At 42.1% G+C, this 19,632-nt stretch overlaps 1 long non-coding RNA gene across 1 annotated transcript in view; it reads right to left on the bottom strand.

Annotated features, from left to right (window-relative positions):
* LOC112488407 (uncharacterized) overlaps positions 1-13,967 on the bottom strand; it is a 37,140-nt gene extending 23,173 nt beyond the window's left edge. The window contains exon 1 of the long non-coding RNA XR_003052424.1: positions 13,758-13,967. This is a non-coding gene — a long non-coding RNA (uncharacterized LOC112488407). The remainder of the gene's footprint in view (positions 1-13,757) is intronic.
* Between the last annotated feature and the right edge of the window lie 5,665 nt (positions 13,968-19,632).

A 19,632-nucleotide genomic window follows, 5' to 3' on the forward strand; every position in this document is an offset into this window, starting at 1 on the left:
GTTTCCAGTCATATCATGACATGAAACAGAAATAAATTAGTATTTTTGGTTAATATTATTAATTTTAATCCCTTTGGTTTTAATTGTCTGACCAAACTGAAACTACCAATCTGTGCTTCTTCTTCTCCTCCTCCTCCTCGCCCTCCTTCAGACACGATGCAGTCAAAGGAGTCAACCTTATCTTTTAGTCCTAGTCTGCCAGCTGTATGCTGTCTTGCTGTAGGGCAGTACACAGTACTGGCATGACTGCATAATGTGCTGATAAGAAGTCAGCGAGCATGCCCAGACATAGCCTCAGTTATTATGGGCGTTAGCCAACACTGAGCTGCTTTATATGCTGAACCTTCTGGAGCAATGTGACATCTTCTCACAAATGCCAAATAATGGTGGATCATAAATTAGATCAGGCATACTTTACATAAAAAACAAAAATATATATATATGTATATATATAGAACATATTTTCTTCTTGGTCTGATACAGACACAAATCAAGGACACATCTGTGTCTGTATTTGGTGCCATTTTCGGAAGTGACCCTTTACCACGCATCCTGTGTACAGGAATATTCTCAGTGCAGGATTGGTAGGGTGTTTGTACAGGGTGGAAAACAGCCTCTGGCCTCCAGTAACACACAATAGAGTCTTTGAAATCAGGCAACACCTTCGACAGGGCAGGACCTGTTTTCATACCTGACTCTTTGATTAGACGCACCATGAACTCCACAGCTGTTTATATTTAGCCAGCATCTGAGTGGGTGAGTCCCACTCTCGTCAATAAATATTATGAGGGCATGAATGCTGTAATTTCCATAAATGAAGGCAAAGAGTTTTACAGGTTTTCACAATGTTTTTCTGCCACTCTGTCAGCATTTTGAGCATTTTGAACCAATGCCGTGGTCCAATTAAAGTAGGGCTGCACACAGAGCTGCTCCGGGAAACGTTGAGCCCCGAGGTGGCAAACTGTCTGCCGTGTTCTCTTATTTCTCATGCACAGTCCGTCTGTCTGAGCCTCTTTTGGACCATCCAGAAAGCAGCCTGCAGCTGCTCCACTCTTCTATATTTTCAGCCAATCACTTCTTGTTATAGTTGTAAACCTGCAGCAAAGCTGGTGCCGAGCCACATGTTCTGCAGAGAAAATGAGGAATTCTTTTTTTTTTTTTTTTTTGTTTTTTTTTAAACAACCTCATTTATCCGTGACCAAGATTTGAAATTGGAAACAGAGTTGGCAGCCAGTGTGCAGCCACTCCTGGGGACAGTTCACTCGCTCTTCTCCACACTCTGCTACAGGGTAGAACCCTTCTGTGTCAAGTTCTCCTCTACTCTAGGTGAGAATGTAGCAACAGGCAGACGTAGACTGAGGCCAAACAGAGAGCAGCATCTTAGAGATAGAGTCCAGGCTGAGTCAAAGTCAAAAATAATCTGTTAGAACCAGGAATGTTGATTCATCAAGATTAATTACAATCATGAAGAATCAAATTTAAAAGTGAGTAATAACGATCATGATCAATCATGATAAATTACAATCACGATTAACCGTGATTATTCAAGAGTTTTCACTCTTGTTGAAACCTGTGAATCAGACTTTGAACTGGTCAGAAAGTAGTTACAGATGAGATGAGAGTCTTCTCGTTCCAAAATGACTTCACATTCATGAAGTGTCACTTCACTTTTACTTCTCCACGCTCACTTTGCAGCCATATGTTGCTACCACAGGGCTAAGACCCATTTGTTATTTATGGTCTATAAGCACATTGCAGACACTCACACATCCACACACACAATTTGATCATTTGACACCATCGACATGTGCTGCTATCTTGGCTCCAGGTTTAGTTCATTTGGCCGTAACAAAGGTTGAGCAGTGTTAATGTTTGACTCACTCTGCCACTCTGTCTGCCAAGTGTTCAGAAATGCACTAACACACTTTCTCTGCCTCCTCACACACACGTCCACCCCTGACATTTTGGATAAGTGTCTGTCATATACAGTCATACTATATAAGTACTTCTGGGGTCTGTATAAACATGAAACACACGCAGGGGAAACAGTTGCAGACTACTTCAGGAGCTACATTCCTCCTCTGAAAGTCTTAAGTGTTGAATGGATTTTTTATTTTTTTCACTACAGTAATAATAACACGGCTGAGATTTTCACAGGCCCAAAGCTGTTCTGTTGGCCCATCTGAGTCATACAGAGCAACGAGAGACCCTCCAGGCCTGTTGCCGGGTAGAAGTACATCTCCACCCCTCGTTGTGATTGGTCGGTGTAGTTTTTGACAGTCCAACCTCTTGGACGGCTGGTGTCTTCACAGGGCTCAGCCATCTCTGACAAACAGAGATCAACTTTAACATCTGTTCTAAGGACAGGTATCTATTATCTGTTGTCTGCTTCAGACTGAGATGATTCCAGAGCCAGTACGTAACTCCCGTCAGTGGAATGTCAAAGCCACTCAAAGTGTTGGAAAAACAAACTTTATTTGGTTTTGCTGTCAGTCTTTAATGGAGGATTCCTCCAAATGTATGAGGACAAACAGAAACAAAACCCACAGCTGCACTGACAGTGAGGGATATGTGCTGCGGTTAGCTGTGGTAATGAACCACGGCCTCTGAAATGTCATTGAGCAGGTTCAGATTTTTCTTTTGTCGGTCTGGGATGACAGGAGAGGAGATTGGTAGTTATTTTCTTTTCATTTCTTTCAGCACAAAAAAGTGCTACAATTTGAAAAGAATAATCAATAATTCACCCAGACCGTTCAGCAGTGCATCACATACAGAGACACAACTGTGAACCCTCACTTTTTTTTGGATTCAACCGATCTTCAGTTACCACCTAGACTCAAACCAGCGATCTTCTTGCTGTAAGGCAAAAGCCCAGGGCTCCAACTGTGACACGACTAACTCAGAAACACTACAGTTGTACAGTATTGACCAGTGAAGGATGAAAAGATGAATTTCAGGATAGAATCTGAGATGCAGGTGTTATTCATGGGTCAGAAACAGAAACCTGTGAGTTTGAGCATCAGCAGTATGATATTACATCATGTAACTCTTCCTCATGCTGCAGACTTCAGGAAACAGAGAAGTTTTTTGTTTCTTACTTTTCCTACTTCTGCTCTTTGCACATTTTAACTCAATATCAATTGTTTCCTGGTTAACTTGATCCCATTAAAGTTATGCATTTCTGTTATTTATATCAATAATCTGGTCATTTTCGAAGCGGTGAGTCATAGTGATTGTGTCATGTGACCATAGCAAACGCAACAAAGTACAAACTTTTATGTTACTGCACTTTACCAAAGTGGGTGTACTTCTGAAAAACAAAAGTATTTTTGTTTTTATGTAAAATTTCAGACACATGTCCAACATGTTGTCTTTGTGTTTGTCTCCAGCTTCTGTGGACAATCCCAGAGTTAGTCCTGCCAGAACAGCACCTTCACACATGCAAACTTTAAACAGCTGCAACAAGGGAGGAAGATCTTCAAATACTGGATTTGAATATCAAATATTTGAAATGCTCGCAGCCATGTTAGGTCTTTAAGTCAGAGAGAGCGAGAGACAGAGGGAGAGAGAGAGAGAGAGTTTGGGCTGTTTGGGCCAATTAGAGCAAATGACACAAATACATTATCTTTGTGTTAATCGTGGGAATGTACCGTATTTCAGCTCTTGAACTGACACTCTGCCCTCAGACTGCCTTTATGTTGACTGTAAGATTACGTTTGCATATGTAAATTTGGGGAAGTTAAATAAATAATCCCTCCTTGTTCTGCCTTTGGCTAAATCACACAAAAGTTGGCAGGACAGGTCCATGTAAGTGGAAGCTGTTCCCTGGTGATGTATCATCTGTCACCATCTCTGATGGGCGGGTTTCCAACAGCCTCTGACACTTACTTGGTCTTCTCCCTAAACCTGAGGTACCCACCCATCCAGACATATGCTATTACGCATACACACACACACACACACACACACATGCAGGCACACACAAGGCAGCAAAAGCCTGAAGTAACACAGGAAGGAGGAGCTGCATGGACAGGTTTTGACAGTTTCTGGAACCAAGTATCACCAGCTGCCATCTTCTGCTGGCTGCACGAGCACCGGCTAAACCAACTCCTCAGGAGGGTGACCTTATATACACACAAAGAGCAACAGTACCAAGGCATTATTATGTGAAGGTAAACCAGAGCAGCCAACGTAACATGATCTGCAGCATGAGAGGCGCAGCGATCTAAACGGTGGCCAGTTTCAGCAGTGATTGCGTGTCTGTGTGCTTTAGTTGTCCGCGCGGTCATCTGATGCCTTTCCAGATACATCAGTTGATCCCAAAAATAAGCGGAGGAGGAGGAAGAGGAGAAATTGGAGGAGGAGGATAAAGGGTGGGGAGTGGAAAATTTCCCCTTAAGTATTGTCAGTAAAAACACAGGTAAGAGGAGGTTGTAAACAACGTCATGTTTAATGTAAAACCAGTGCATTAAGCTGAGCAGCGCGAGGCCAAGGAAAGCATTTGATCTTTGGCTGACTAGACGAAGCCGGTCGACTGAATTAGCTTTGACAACGCACTTATGTTTTATTCATCGCGGCGTGCGTGCAGTTGTTTCCAGAGATAAGACAAGGGGATCTGAGCAGTGAAGCAACCTTTAGTTCAACATGTTTCCCCAACGTGCAGAAAAACATCAGGAGAATTCCCAGACTTCCTACGTTATCTAGGTCAACAAACTGGAAAAATACACACACTGTTTTCCAGTGCGATTCGGAGGCGTGGGGGTCAATGCCGTCTTATCAAAGGTCGGGGCGGACCGCACCACTCTGCTACGACCACCGGGGCTCACTTTAGTTAACTCAACGTCATTCATCCGACTTATGTCCTCTACGTCGATTCACCACCCGGCTTATTCCCAAGTTCATTACACATATGGAGAAAACAAGTGAACAACTGAGGGCGTCCTGTGTGTGTGTGTGTGTGTGTGTGTGGACCGTAGGAGGAATCACGCACAGTCAATAAAAAAAGTATAAAAAAAACATGTCAAATTGACTATGTACTCCGTTTATTCTAGCGGCGCTGGAAACGTTTTGTTTTTTATTAAGCGTAAGGCAAGAGCATTCACTCCCACGCCACCTTGTGACTGAGCTGCAGATATCATGAAAACAACTTTCTCTGTCCTGGTGCCTGACTGTGTTTTTACAGGATGAACGGACATTTCTGCTACAGGACTTTGCCTTTCAACTCCGCTGCTGTTCAAATACAGGTGAACCCAGAACTCGTCAACAACCCAGAGAAATCCAATACCCGCTAGCTACATAGGAACGTCCCAGCGAACGGCCGGAGAAGTGCGTCCTGACAGGTTGACGTACTACGGCTTTGATTATTGATTCAGATTAGGGCACCTTTCCTACTGGACGTCCATCCGTCATATTTACGACTCAATCTGAGAAAGTGGCTCCTCATTTTAAAGACTCCGGGTCCCGACTGTCATGTCGGCGCAGTGCAGGCGTGATGGAGTGGTGCGTTGATGGTGCCGCAGTCCTGTCATTGGAAAATGTGTAGATTTTAAAAGATGAAGCACATGATCAATGTGTGTGTGTGTCTGTGGTTTGTTGTCAGGCATAACTGTGGACGACGGTGGCTAATTAATGTGTGTGTGATGGATACAGGTAATGGGAGATTGAATACACACTACTGAGGTCACGGCCATGTTTGAAGGGCAAAGTGTGAACTGACTATTGTTTATCAGTTTTTTCTGTGTGTGTGTGTGTGTGTGTGTGTGTGCGTTCAATCTGAGTGAGAATCTTCAATCTCAGCCCTCAGACACACATACTGTCAGTGTAATGTTTCAATTAAAATATGCAGCTCCAGTGATCAGCACAGAAACACTGCTGACTGATCTTATAAGAACAACACACATGATAACAATAACAATCTAGAAAATCCGTCCACAGTTTCAGGGGTTCTTTTTCTTCTACTTTCTCTTGAACACTGCCATTTTTGTATTGTATTAACTGTTCCATCTCTTCTGGTATATTTTCATCTTTCTGTACTTTCTGACTCCACAAGGGATCGATCCATCCATCCATCCATCCATCCATCCATCCGACTCATATGTACCTGCAGCTTTAGAAATGTTAATCTGCTCCTGTGTCAGTACACTCACTGGCTGGTTATCAAAGAACTGTCAGGTCTGAATGTATTTTCCGAGGCTCCATTTGTTTCGTTTGTGCCACGATCAAACGTTAACAAGACCCACGGAGACGAGGGTTTTTTTTTTTTTTAAAAAACCCTTTGTTTTGCATAATTTGTTTTGAATTTTTTCAGCGTTCCATGTTTGGCCTCCCTACGGTGCAGACGTGACACTAACAGAGAGCTGAGGGCAGAAGGTCAATATATATATATACATATAAATATATATAAGGATAATACATTTAAAGCTACATTGTTAACCATAAAAACATATTCACACTGACATCTCAGGATAGAAATCTCATGGCTTTTGGAATGTTGAACTGAATTCTAAACACTGAAGTTCCAATAAAACCTCTCATTACAGATCGCAGCAGATTAGCCATTATCCTCTGCAGTGTTTTTCAAATTTGTTTTAAAAAGCGTAGAAGTATCTATCTTTTTTTTTTTTTTTTGGTGCAGATTAATTATGTTAAGAGTGACGCGTGAAATAACAGATCAAAATCCACGATGAGTAAGCTGATCTGAAATGATGGGGTTTTGAAGTGAGATTTAAAAAGGAGGAAGAGAATCAAACTGACAGATGGTTGGTGGGAGAGAGGAGCTGCACAGCTGTAGGCCCTGAAATCTATGAATGCTAAGGAAGCAGAGGGGTGAGGGAGGGAGGGAGGGAGGGAGGTGGGCAGGGGGGGGACGAGAGGATACAGGCAGGTGAATAGATTTACAAAAGAGAAAGACTTATAGGTGGGGGGGGGGGGGGGGGGGGGGGACGAGAGGATACAGGCAGGTGAATAGATTTACAAAAGAGAAAGACTTATAGGTGGGGGGGGGGGCCGTGGGAGAACAGGGGCGATGTGTTTTTGGACTGGGTGAGAAGGGCTAATAATAAAGTTACAATGGAATTACAGTATGTCGAGGCTAAAACCCTCCTCCCAGTTTGTCCCAGTATTAGGACTTCCACATGAATGATGTTTAGCTACTTCACAGAAATACTCGGTGTATAGTATTTATTTGTCTTTGTGTAGTGCCATCTGCTGCTTCTGCAGTCACTGGACAGGTTTTTGTTTTTTTCCATATAATCACTTGGCAACAGCATCACCGTCGCTGTTATTTTGAATCAGTGGACGGTGAGCAGACTCTCCCCCACAGCCCAAACAAACAGTGTGCACTAACTCAGAGTGGTGAGAGCAGAATAAATGTCAGAGCACAGAAGCATCTGCAAAAGAGCAGGTTACACCAAGACAGCAGAAATACATCCACTTAGCGTTAGCCACTTTATTACTCCGCTACAATAAACACTCATTATACTGGCACACAGCAGCGGATTCAAGACGCAAAAACAGGCAGGAGGGTGTAAGGAGGCTTTAAACAGATGCATCAGTGTAAAAATGAAAGTATTAAAGTGGAACGGCAGTGCAGAACTTTTTGGTAGAAGCAGGAAGAGATATAACAGCAACAACATATTAACCTGTGTTTGAATGGACTGCTGTCTTGTTTTTCTTATTTGTTTTTTTGTGGCTCCATAGTGTGGTGGTTATCAGGCCTTACACATCTGCTATAGATATAGATAGATAGATAGATAGATAGATAAACAGACAGACTTTCATTTTTTTTTTCAAATTGTTTCACACTTGTACAAATGACTGAAAAGGTCCACTCCTACTCTCTGCTAACGTGGTCCAATGCACTGCTGAGCAGTGGGAACTTCTGGAACAGACTCAGTAGAAGAGGCTCCTCATTAGCAGCACAGCATCAGAGGCAGCGCAGCAGGGGTCAGAGTAAGGATCCAACAACTCGCTGCTGGTGGATCGATTAGAATTTTCATCATCACTCAGGTCTAACCAGCACATCAACATGTTTTGGTTCGTTTCACAGGCAGAGAGAGAGACACGGTCACACGGACGCATGTCTGTCCACGGAGTAGGAAACAAAACGTTTCAGACATTTTTACAGTACATTCCTTAGGTTCAAGCTACTGAACACACCAGTCAGATGTCCATTTCTTAGAGCAGGTCAATGATAGTAATGTGCAATATTATACAATAACAGCCCGTGGTCTGCATCCCACCGGAGGGCGCCCATTTGAGGGCCACTGGTTTAGTGCCTACACGTTCATCATTCATAACACACTGAGCACCAGCAGCAGTGACCTGCAGTAGAGTGATGGTCCTGCTAGAGGTCAACCAGGACACATAAGACCATACACCCCCTTTGCTCTCTGCACTCCATCTCTGATTGATATTAGTGCCATAAAACACAGGGTCGGGGCACTCTCCAACAGGGGGGTGTGTGTGTGTGTGTGTGGGGGGGGGGATAAATCCAATAGTCCAGAGGAGATGAAAAGCAGAGATAGATCTAAAGTGGAATTCACTGAAAACAGAAGACACTTTTCATTCATTTCTAAACCACAACAGTGTTTCAGATTGTTTTAAAGTCTTAATTTTTTTTAATATGATGATATAACGCTAGCTAAACTGAACATGACAATCAGTTTAACAATGATTTGAATGCAACACGGTGACCTTCAAGGTAGTAAAGGGGTTCTGGACCAATCTTTTAGCCCCTGCAGAACAGTCATAAAGCTCAGGGTGATAGTTCCTGTTTATATCACGTGGGGAAACAGGGTGTTTTGTGTCAGTTTCAATTGCAAAAACAATGAAGTTATGAGAAAAACAACTAAAAAAAGTTCAGACTAATGAAAGGTAGACCCTGTTATGTCCGTCAAACAGTGTTAACTCAGTAAACTAAGCCTGATTTTCATGCGTTTTGCTGTTGTCAGCCTTCTGCTCATCTGTGTTTAAACAAAAGGCTGTTCAAATGTTTTAAATTTCCCTCGATGATCATTATTAAGGGCTTTAAATGCCAATAAAGAAAAATCATTAGCTTTAGCACCGTGCGAGTTGGGGGTGTAGCTTAGTTCTCTTTAGCCAAAAACAAAACACATAACTATACAAATAACATGACGTTTCACATACAGGACACATTAGTCTGAACGAGTCAATGCCCATTACATCAGGGCTTTTTTATGTTCAAAAAATATATATAAATATATATGTATATATTGCTACTCATTACTAATTCTCAGAGCAGAGTGATGTCATCATTTAAATACATTTTTCTTTCCTCTGTACCATAGTCAGAACGTGTCTTTTTTTCTTTCTTTTTTTTTTGCATCAGTGCTTGGTTGCATATTTACCACATATTTGTTGTTTACATAGTTGAGAGAAATACAACTTTGTCCTGGCATTTTCCTCCTTTCTGTCCTTTTCCTCCCCCTCATGTTTATTTTGTCAGCATGGAAATACTGCATGACAATTAATGAGCTTTCAGAGTTTTTCACTTTAAAGGTCATCCTGGTCGAGATGGATGTTGTTCACAAAATGATCATCATGAAAAATAACCTTCACATTTCTCCTGCACCTGTTAACACACACACACAATGGAAAAATTAAAAAATATTAGAAGAAAAGGTTAAAGAGTGTTCTTTGCATTCTTCCAGTTCAGCACCGTGGTGTGAATATTCGCTTATATTCAGGGCCAAGGCTGCAGCTTTCTTCCCCTCCCAAAATAATAATAATAAAAAGCTTTATAGCCTTCGAAGAGGAAATGGGGAGCGTGAAAGAAACTGGGACACAGATTTTGGCAGGAAAATGGAGCGAGTAAATGTGAAGACATAAAAGAGAAATAAAGGAGGGACGGGGAAAGGTAAAGGCTCTGGAGCAGAGAGAGGCAGAAATGAGAAAGTAGAAAAAAATACACCCCAGGAGAAAGATGAGGCAGAAATGAGAAAGTAGAAAAAAAAAATACACCCCAGGAGAAAGAAGAGGAAGAGGAAGAATTAAATACGATGCAGCTGTTGGAGGGAAGCCCACCACTCACTCTGCTGCTGCTGATCTGTTCAGCAGCCCGGACCTCTGCTAAACTGAGTGGAGACATTTAGATGGTAATAGCTCCGGGTGTGGAATGACGTGGAGCGTGCACAAGCAGAAAAACCACTGCCCAAACCTACAGCTATTTTTTTAGTTTTCACAAACAAATAGGCCAGTACTTAGATAATAATATTATATTTCCGTCTGCACCATAATCAAATGAGCTGCAGACACAACCAGGAGGAGAGTTAATCCACAGTTTTCTCCTCTATTCCTGATTTTTTTTCTTATCTCCTCCATTTTCAGCCATTTTGATTCAGGTCACTGTTTGATTAGCGCCCAGCCACAGATAAAGGAGCAGAAAGACATTTTTTAATCAAGGCTTCCCTCTGGTATGAATGCAAATGCCATTTCCAGAAAAAAAATAAGTCAATTATAATTAAACTGAAACCTGTAATTTGATCGTGCCAATGCATGTTAATGTAGCAGGAAAACTGCCAGAAATCTGTTAGTGTTTGTCATTGACTAACTTCAATCTTTTTTCAGTGTGAATGTTATTATTTGTGGATATTCTCATTGAATGATATAAGTACATGTGAACACACATACTGTATATATACACACACACGTGTACACTGAACACACATACTGTATATATACACACGTGTACAATCTACTAACACATATATAAATGTATGTGTTTGCATGTGTATAAAAACATATATCAACACATACAAATGGACATATACAGGTCTTCACCATATGCTCCAGTAACATTTCTAATATCATAAATACATACAGTACATATACAGTACACATTTTGTCTCATCTGGTTTCAATAGGTTTTCTAAGAATTTTTTTTTGTTTTTTTTAACAACATGCCATGTCTCTGAGTATATACTAGATTGGACACGCAGACAGGTGAGGAAGGGGGAAAAGTAGAGGTGTCTAATGGCCGCAGGTCGATACGTGTCCACCACAGTGTCAAAAAACACCTCTGATCTGAGCCCGCTGCAGCAGACTCATCGCCCAGTGCTCATTTGGGCAACCGTGTGACCTACACCTCTGTACCCTTCATGAATTTTAACAGCCCCCTTTGCGAAATATTGACAGGGCGAGTCAATACAGAATGAAAAATTTATGGACAGTGACTGGGTAGAAGAGTTAAAATGCAGTGCCCTCGTATCAGGTGCAGAATGACAGGATTCAATTAAAGTCAACATGTTTCTCCAGTTGGGAGGTGATCACTGAAGGTCAGACGCCGTTCAGATTGCTTCGATCCTGAAGTAACTCAGCACCGCTGGTTAATGATTCTCCTACTGTGGGTATTGATATTCAGCAGTGGTTCATCAAGAGAGACACTCCTCAGTTCGTGGGCCAAGGATCATATTTTGTGCTGCAACTCAGCCTGACATAAAAGAGTATTTTCCCACAGGAGCAAGGACAAAAACCATCAAAAATAAACTTTTATTTTGTAAGAAAGAAAAAAATACCACCTCACTGAGAACAGTCTATTTAAACCCAGTCTTTCATCAAGGAAAATGCACCAACGCAGAGGTTTTAATATGAGATTACCACGCTACAGCTTGGCAAGAAATATACAATATGTCAGCAAATATATGCAAGACTATGACTCCAAATCTGGCTTAATACAGTTGGTGGATTTTAGTCACTATGATCCATCTTGAACGGACAAGCTGCCAGTAGGGGGCGCAGACATTTTAACTAACAAATAAATGCAGGTTATATACGTATGTGTGTGTGTGTGTTATATGTGGATGTTTTGTATTTTGTGTATGTTTGATTGAACATGCTGTCTTTCCAATAAAGTTTTTTTTGTTTGTTTTTTTCTAAAGGTGTGGAGAATCAGGGGTGTGGATATAGACGGGGGTTCGGGGCCCAAACAGTTTGGGAACCTCTGTATGGTAGATGGACCGTGGACTTACTGGAGTGTGTGTGTGTCAATCTGCCTGTGGGTTCAAATCTGTTCAAAATTGGAATCTAATTAAACTTGACAGATTAATTACTGCCACACACTGAATTGTTATTTGGAATAAACTGTATTTAAACCCACACCCCACACCCAGATGTGTGTATCCATCAGACTGTCCACTGCTGTGTTCAGGTTCAGTAAACACAGAATGCTAATTAAAAAACTCTTCTCCTCCCACACCTACATCACTCCCAGTGCTTCTCCTCGTTGTTGTTGTTGCATAAGCTCCTAACTGCTGTACCCTGGGTGGTAGAAAGTGTCAGGCTGACCTCAATCCTCCCTCCGTGGGTCACCGTATTCCCTGGCACAGAGGATCTGGCTGTCACACGCAACAGCAAACTGGAATATTCTTAGCCCTGCAGCTAGCTGGTTGTCGTGGCCCGGGGCGATTAGCCAAAGCTATTCATACCTGAGCGGCCACTCTCTCCTCAGACACTCCCTGCTTAAGGATGTGACTGGGCCAAAGCTCTGGAATCTTCTTCAGCCAATCATGTGATTAACATGTATCTGAAGGGCTTAGGCATCTCTGGTCACACTCACATTCACATACAGTGTTTACTCTGACTACAGTAACATCACATTCCGGCACATTCTCCTCTCAGTCCTTCCACAATGACTGACGTGTTTTCTCAGTTTTTTCTGCCACCCACAGATCTGGCATTTAAATACCGAGATAGTTAAACCTTCATGGTTCCCTCGCTCCTGATGAATTACTGAGACATGAGGGAGTGTATAGATGTGAAAATAACTTCTTTACCATCGGGGATAATTAGAGAAAGTTTAAACCGCAGCATCATAAAGGCTGTAGGAAAATTTGAATAAAACTTTAATGTAAATATAAAGATAAGAAGAAGAAGAAGAAAAAATAAGAAAGATAGTGAAAAACTAGGCAATGAGGAAGCCTGCAGTACCATGGCAGTACCATGGTTCACCAGCAGGGTGACTTTGTAATGTTGAGGCTATATGCTACTTTTTGAAATCTTTTAAAAAAAGAAGAATCACCAGCCTGATGGTACTTGATACCATCGTGTATATTTAACAAATCAACAGCATGAGCTCTAATTTCTGTTTTTTTTCTTCTTTGTTCTGCTGGTATCCACTGCCTGTGTCACAGCCTCAGTCCTGTTCAGGTTCCCATTCTTTTCACAGAGCAACTTGTCAGCAGTCAACGGCAAAAATCACAGACAAGCGTTTCTCCGTGTCACAGCAGGTTTACACAACCATACATCCAGAGATAAGACTGACTTCTCCTCAGTCAGAACACACGCTCCATGACTCCCTGTGGCAATACCCCAGGAACAGAGCGCAGCACACGCAACACACAAGTTTCAACACAGCGCTGACCCACAATGAAGGCCATGACTCATCTTTTAATTGATACTGTGATATTTGCATAGATACAGTGGCACGACGGCCGCGTACATGGGAGACAGGGGGAACAAGAGTGGACAAAACCTTATTACAATATTCCTCATGGTGGAAAAGGCTCAGAAAACCTGGCTTCAGTAAGTAGTAGTAATTAACTGTTAAAGCAGCTGTATATTAGAAATAATGTTTCTTAATTATATTTCTTAATTTACTTAACAAGAATTATTTAGATAAGTGCTGCACACTGCACACACAATAAATATAATTCCCCCAAATTAAAAAAACAAACTCATTGAATGTATTTTTCTACTTCATTTTCTACTTCTTCACAGTATTCATTAAATATTGGACTTACATTGTTGCTCTGATGCTGTGGAGTTGAGTTTGGCTGGAGTTCTGACCTCATGGCTCAAATTGTTTGGTAAACAGGAAGTGCCCAAACAGGAAGTGACACAATGCTATTGAACATAATGGCACAGCTTAACTCTTTCTTTACCACTTTATAAAACAGAATAATAACGTTCATGTTCACTTGCCATTTTTTTTCCTTGTGAACAGAGTCAACTCTGGATCATTTGAAACAAAATGGCTCCTGGTTTTATTGTGACAGCGGTGAACTGATGATACAGAATATCCCCGTCTTGCTGTATTCCAGAAAGGTTGAAGTAGGAATGAAAGGAAGCTCAAATGTCATGGCAGATATGGACGAGACAAACACTCCAGTGTCACATGCAGCTGTGCAGCCTGGGATCAATAATAAAGCGATGAGGATTGGACTTCATCAGAGCTGACCTGAGATCAGCAGGATTTCATTATCTGTAAAACAAAATAATAAACGCAAAAAAAATGAAACCTGTATCAGTCCATGACATTTCTAAGGTAATAATATCTAATATCTGACGGTTTTAACCAATGATTTACTTTCACATTTGAAACCCAATCAGGATATTTTCCGCCTCGCGCCATATTTATCACCATTCATAATTGATTTCCAATCGGCCGTCAATCTGTTCCTGTATGGCGTGGAACGGGGAATGTTGGCGCATCTGGAAATTCTATCCTGACCAGAGCTGAGCTAAGATGCACGGCTTCTTCACCTCAGCCTGTCATGAAGGAGACTGATGCTCCGACGAGGCAGCCCAGAGGTCAGGCAGCCATGTTCATCTACTGCAGCCAAACCCTGGCAGATAAATTAGTGATTTAATCCCCCTCTGCCCTGCTGTGTGTCGTTATGTTGTGTGACTGCATGTGTGTACTTGTGTGTGTGTACTGCGAGACGAAAAGCCATGATTCTTCCTGAGGTATTTCATGTGTCAGAGGGAGTATGAGGCAGACAGAGACGAAGAAGGAAAGCAGAGATTAATTTAGTTTGACGTGTATGAAATAGAGGTTCACGTCCCCGAAGGGACACTTTATAAATTGGAGCTTCAGTGCGATTGTATCTCAACAATACAACTCCAAAGATGGGCCCGGACTTTTGTTAAAGACAAAAATAACTAAGAAGACTTTATTTGTTTGAGGCAGAGAAATGATAACAGAGAAAAGACATTTTTGTTTTTCCATTAAGTTGACACACTCCAGCTAATCATAATAACGAGGGGAAAAGAAGACGAGAAAATGGAAAAGAGAGAGAAAGAAAATGTAACTCTCTCATAACAGACTTCAGGCTGTAGAGGGCAGGAAAATGCACAAGAGTAGCAGCCACATAATATATACACACATATATTTATATATGTGTGTATACTGTATATGCAGTATATTTGTATAGATATATGCAGTATATACTGTATATGCAGTATATATGTATAGATATATGCAGTGTATTTATATAACGAAGCAGAAGTCCATTTAAAATATAATGTGTAATATACAGTGAATCCTCAGTCCAAGTCTCCTGTCACTCACGTGTGATTTAAACTGCTTCATCTGAAATTCCTTTCACCCACACTTCACACTGATCCTGCTGCACAGGTTGTCATAGGAACACAATACTGACAGTTTTCTCAAATCACTCAAAGCAAAGAGGCACGAAAGACTCACTCATTCACTCACTGACTGACTGACTCATATATATATATATATATATATAGTGTATATATAACTGCTACCGTCATGTGTTTCCATGCACTCAGGTCACTGTTGTCTTCTTAGGCACAAACTCTTCGTCTGAATCTTTTTTTCTTTTAATTATTTATTCTTGCTGACTAGCAACAGCGGCAGAGTGAATCCTCTGCCAATGACCCTGAGGTAAAGACAAACAATAATATACAGGAGGGCTGCCATGAATAAGTGAGGACGCAGACAGGGGAAGATAATTGTGTCTTATTGTGTTCTGCTGTAGAAGAGCTGCAGAGAAGCTGCAGGCTGTGGACTAAAACCAAATCTTTTATTTACCACAAAATAAAGGATAATCAATATTTAATGAACAACATAATCAAGTGACTTGAGCCAAAAATGGATGTACGTGCGTTTTTCTTACATTGAGTCTGGGTAATATGCAGACAGATGACACATTTCTATTGATTGAAAACAAGGAACTAGATTAGTATTTTATGCAGAATTATATAATGTAATTTTAATAATAATACTAATTCTTATTATTGTTATTAATATAACAGTGCGGTTATTATTGTTATCATTATCACATTTATTCCAAATAAAATAATCAAGCATGATCCCATAATTGGGCTCTGGACACCACAGGAACAGAGAAAAGTAAGAATTCTTTTACTACTAAAAATGCAGTGTATGATCCTCGTCAGCTTTGATCACGCCTTCGTTTGCATTCCAGCGTTCAAGAATTAAAATGGCAGCCACAAAGGCTACTGACGTGACACAAGGATCCATGATTGCAGTCACGTTCAAGGGCAGGCGGCAAACAAGTCGTTCCTTCTCCTAAAAGAAAGCATTTGCATTTTGATGAGGCCTTCCGTGACTGTAGGTCATTAAATTGATCTTGTGGAAGAATATCTATTATGTTTCATTGCTCGTACAGCCTGCAAAAAGAGATGGGCCGTGTTACGCCTGTGAGGATTGTTAGAGGAGCAGCGGTTGTGGAGTATTCTGTAAACACTGAGCGCTTTTTTAATCTGCTTTTATTGACCTGTAAATCTGAACGGCGTCTGTCGCCACTGACAACAGACCTGGTTTGGTTTGTAACTGGCCTGTTGATTTCTCATTTATATTGGATCTCCTGTCTCCTGTCTTAGGGACAAACAGTTCTGACTGACCAATCACAGACGAGCGCTTTGAGACTCTTGGGAAAAATCTTGGGAAGATTGAGTCTGTAATCCTTATTAATCTGGTATGGATGACGTCTGAATGGAAGGAAATGAAAGTATGAAGACAAGCTGACACGGAACACGGTATCTTGATGTCACATGACACTGAGGATTTTTTCTGATTTCCGACTAAAGCACTGGAAGTGAGTTGGAGGGGAACATGTTTTGCTGTTGTTGCAGATGTTAAAGGAGAAAAAGAACGGGTTTATGAAGCAGGCAAAAGTGAGCCTGACGAGGCAGCAGCGAGCAGACGCATTGTGACCGATGCATAGTAAATCAGCTGCAGGTCGGCAGCTTCATTATCCTGGCCCAGCAACCTTCACTGAGGATAATTGTTTTGGACTTAAGGTGAAGTGAAATCATAAATCACAGTCATTATTTTCACCTCACAGAAAAATGTCCCGGTTAAGTTTCCTGCTAGTTTTGAAACACAATATTATAAAAACCTAAACCAGTGATTCATCTGCACCGGGGCAATTAACTTTGAAAGAGACTCAAAGCACACATTCAACCGCCAGAGCTTCGGGAAAACCATATGCACCAGCCTGCGCACATTAACTTCACACAAACGGTGACAGGTGATCACACTGAGGGATGGAGGACGTGGGGGCGGACGGTGTCGACGGATGATACAGTCCATAAGTCAGGGGAGATACGGGGAGACGGGGGTAAATAAGGGAGCAAATTAGGCAGTTAGTCGTCTGTGAGAGAACAGCTGCCCTTCAGAGGGGATGTGACTGTAAAAGCACCGCGACAACAAGGCTCCAAATGACAGAGACGAGGACGTGGAACTGTTTCCTGAGTGTGTGTGAGTGTGAGTCAGTGTTGATTTTGAGTTCATTTTGATTTAGTCTTTGACTCAATTGTATCTGTGTGTGTATTTTACATATAAACAACAATACATTCTTTATATTATATTTATATATATTTATACAACAATTAAGGGGTGAGGTCACGACCCCCTCCTCCACAGCCTTGATCAAAAATGGAACTAATTTTTACTGTACATTGTACACTGGCTGATGCTGAATCTTGATTGGTGCAAATGATTATTTGTCTACAGTTGACAACTAGGATATCCACCAATGGAACACAATGGCTGTAATGATGTAGTGACTATGATATACAACAATAAACGTTTGTGGTCTGTGTGTGTGTGTGTTGGCCTTATAACTCCTTAAAACCTTGTCTCTCTCAGTTCCCAGTTCACTCCACTCTGGTCTTTTACACGTGTTCATGTTCATATATGTGAACAGAAGTGGTGAAGCCGCACAAACAAACGGAGAAGACTGAAGTGAATCTCTCCTCACAAACCAATCAACTTCCAGCAGCATGAATTATAAAAAGACGAGAAGACGAGAAAACTGACTGAAGCTGAGAGTCACCAGCTGCTGCATCCAACTGCTGCATCCAACTGCTGCATCCAACACACACGATGGAGCTGGAGAGAAGGTCCGGGGGGGTGGGGGGGGGGGGGGGGGGGGATAAAAGCATTAGGTCGATGTCATCACAGAGTAACCAGACTCTTGGCCAGTGGGGATAAATAAAGCAGCGAGGAGCGTGGGTAATATTACCCACATGTCCCTGCTGCCTGTCAGACTCTGCTGGTCAGTGATGTCACTCGGCCTGCAGGCAGGGTCACCCTTCACACTGGCCCTGACTGACGACCACACTGTATGTATAGAACTGCACACACTCACACACACACTCACACACACACTCACTGCAGCTGCTACTCTATTTTAAACAACAAATAGATACTCACAACCACACACACACACACACACACGCACACAACTTCACCTCCATATCCACCTGCTCAATGATTTGTGATTCTCCAGAAATGCAGAGGATTCCAACTGCAACCTTTAACTCATCAAAACACACACACGCACAGACACACGCACAGACACACGTCATTTTGTTTTTACGTGAATACAGAAAAGCGACATCACGGCTGAGAAGAGACGACAGGTTTTCCTTCCATTTCTCTCACGGTTACGTTTCTTCAGGAGCTCTCCACTAAATATAGGAGGGAGGAGAGTGAGGAGGGGGAGGAGGGTGAGGAGGAGGAGGAGGGTGAGGAGGAGGAGGAGGGTGAGGAGGGTGAGGGGGGTGAGGAGGGTGAGGAGGATGAGGAGGATGAGGAGGGGGAGGAGGGGGAGGAGGGTGAGGAGGAGGAGGAGGGTGAGGAGGGGTGGGAGAAAAGGATGAAGAGCCGACTGGCTTCCACCCATATATAACCACTGCCTCACTGCCAGCCGTCACATGGTGTCACACTAAACGCTGCCCCTGGGTTCACCCCCGCCCCAGCTCTTCACTGGTTGGTTATAAATAGACACAAACACAAACACAAACATGGCCGTCCGTTACTTTATGTTGTGCTTATTTTTTCTTCTCTTTTTTTTAATAGAAGAGATCTGTCTGTGCTGTATTAACCTGCGGGCCGGTGGTTTGTTCATAACGTCCTCTCCTCCGACACCGCCCCACTGCTTTGCTGTGCTGGCTCTGAAAATGCTCCGGCCGTCACGGTGAAATACGGCGCTCCTCCACAGGAGGCCAAGGGCACCGGCACTGAGAGAGGCGTTTAAATCACATTCAATAACACACACATGAATGCAGTCACAGGCGACACCAGACCACAGGGCTCAGAGTTCTGGACTGGAAAGAAAAAAATATATTATTATTATCATTGATGTCACAGCTGTATTAACAGCAGCTGTGACATCACATATGTAAATCAGTAATAATCAATCTTTTTACACCGATGATCACCTTGACAACAACTCAGTGACTGAGCTTATCCCTAATGAGAATAAAATTCAATGCTTAGCACTAGAGGGAGCCCAAGTACCATTACTGGTATGCATACCTTAGATTGAGAACCACTGGTCTTTACCAACGTATTGCAAGAAATATTGCATTTAAATTGTTGGATGCTATATTTGG

The sequence above is a fragment of the Cynoglossus semilaevis genome, chromosome 17 (genome assembly GCF_000523025.1).
Source record: "Cynoglossus semilaevis isolate Cse_v1.0 chromosome 17, Cse_v1.0, whole genome shotgun sequence".
In the NCBI taxonomy this organism is placed as follows: domain Eukaryota; kingdom Metazoa; phylum Chordata; class Actinopteri; order Pleuronectiformes; family Cynoglossidae; genus Cynoglossus; species Cynoglossus semilaevis.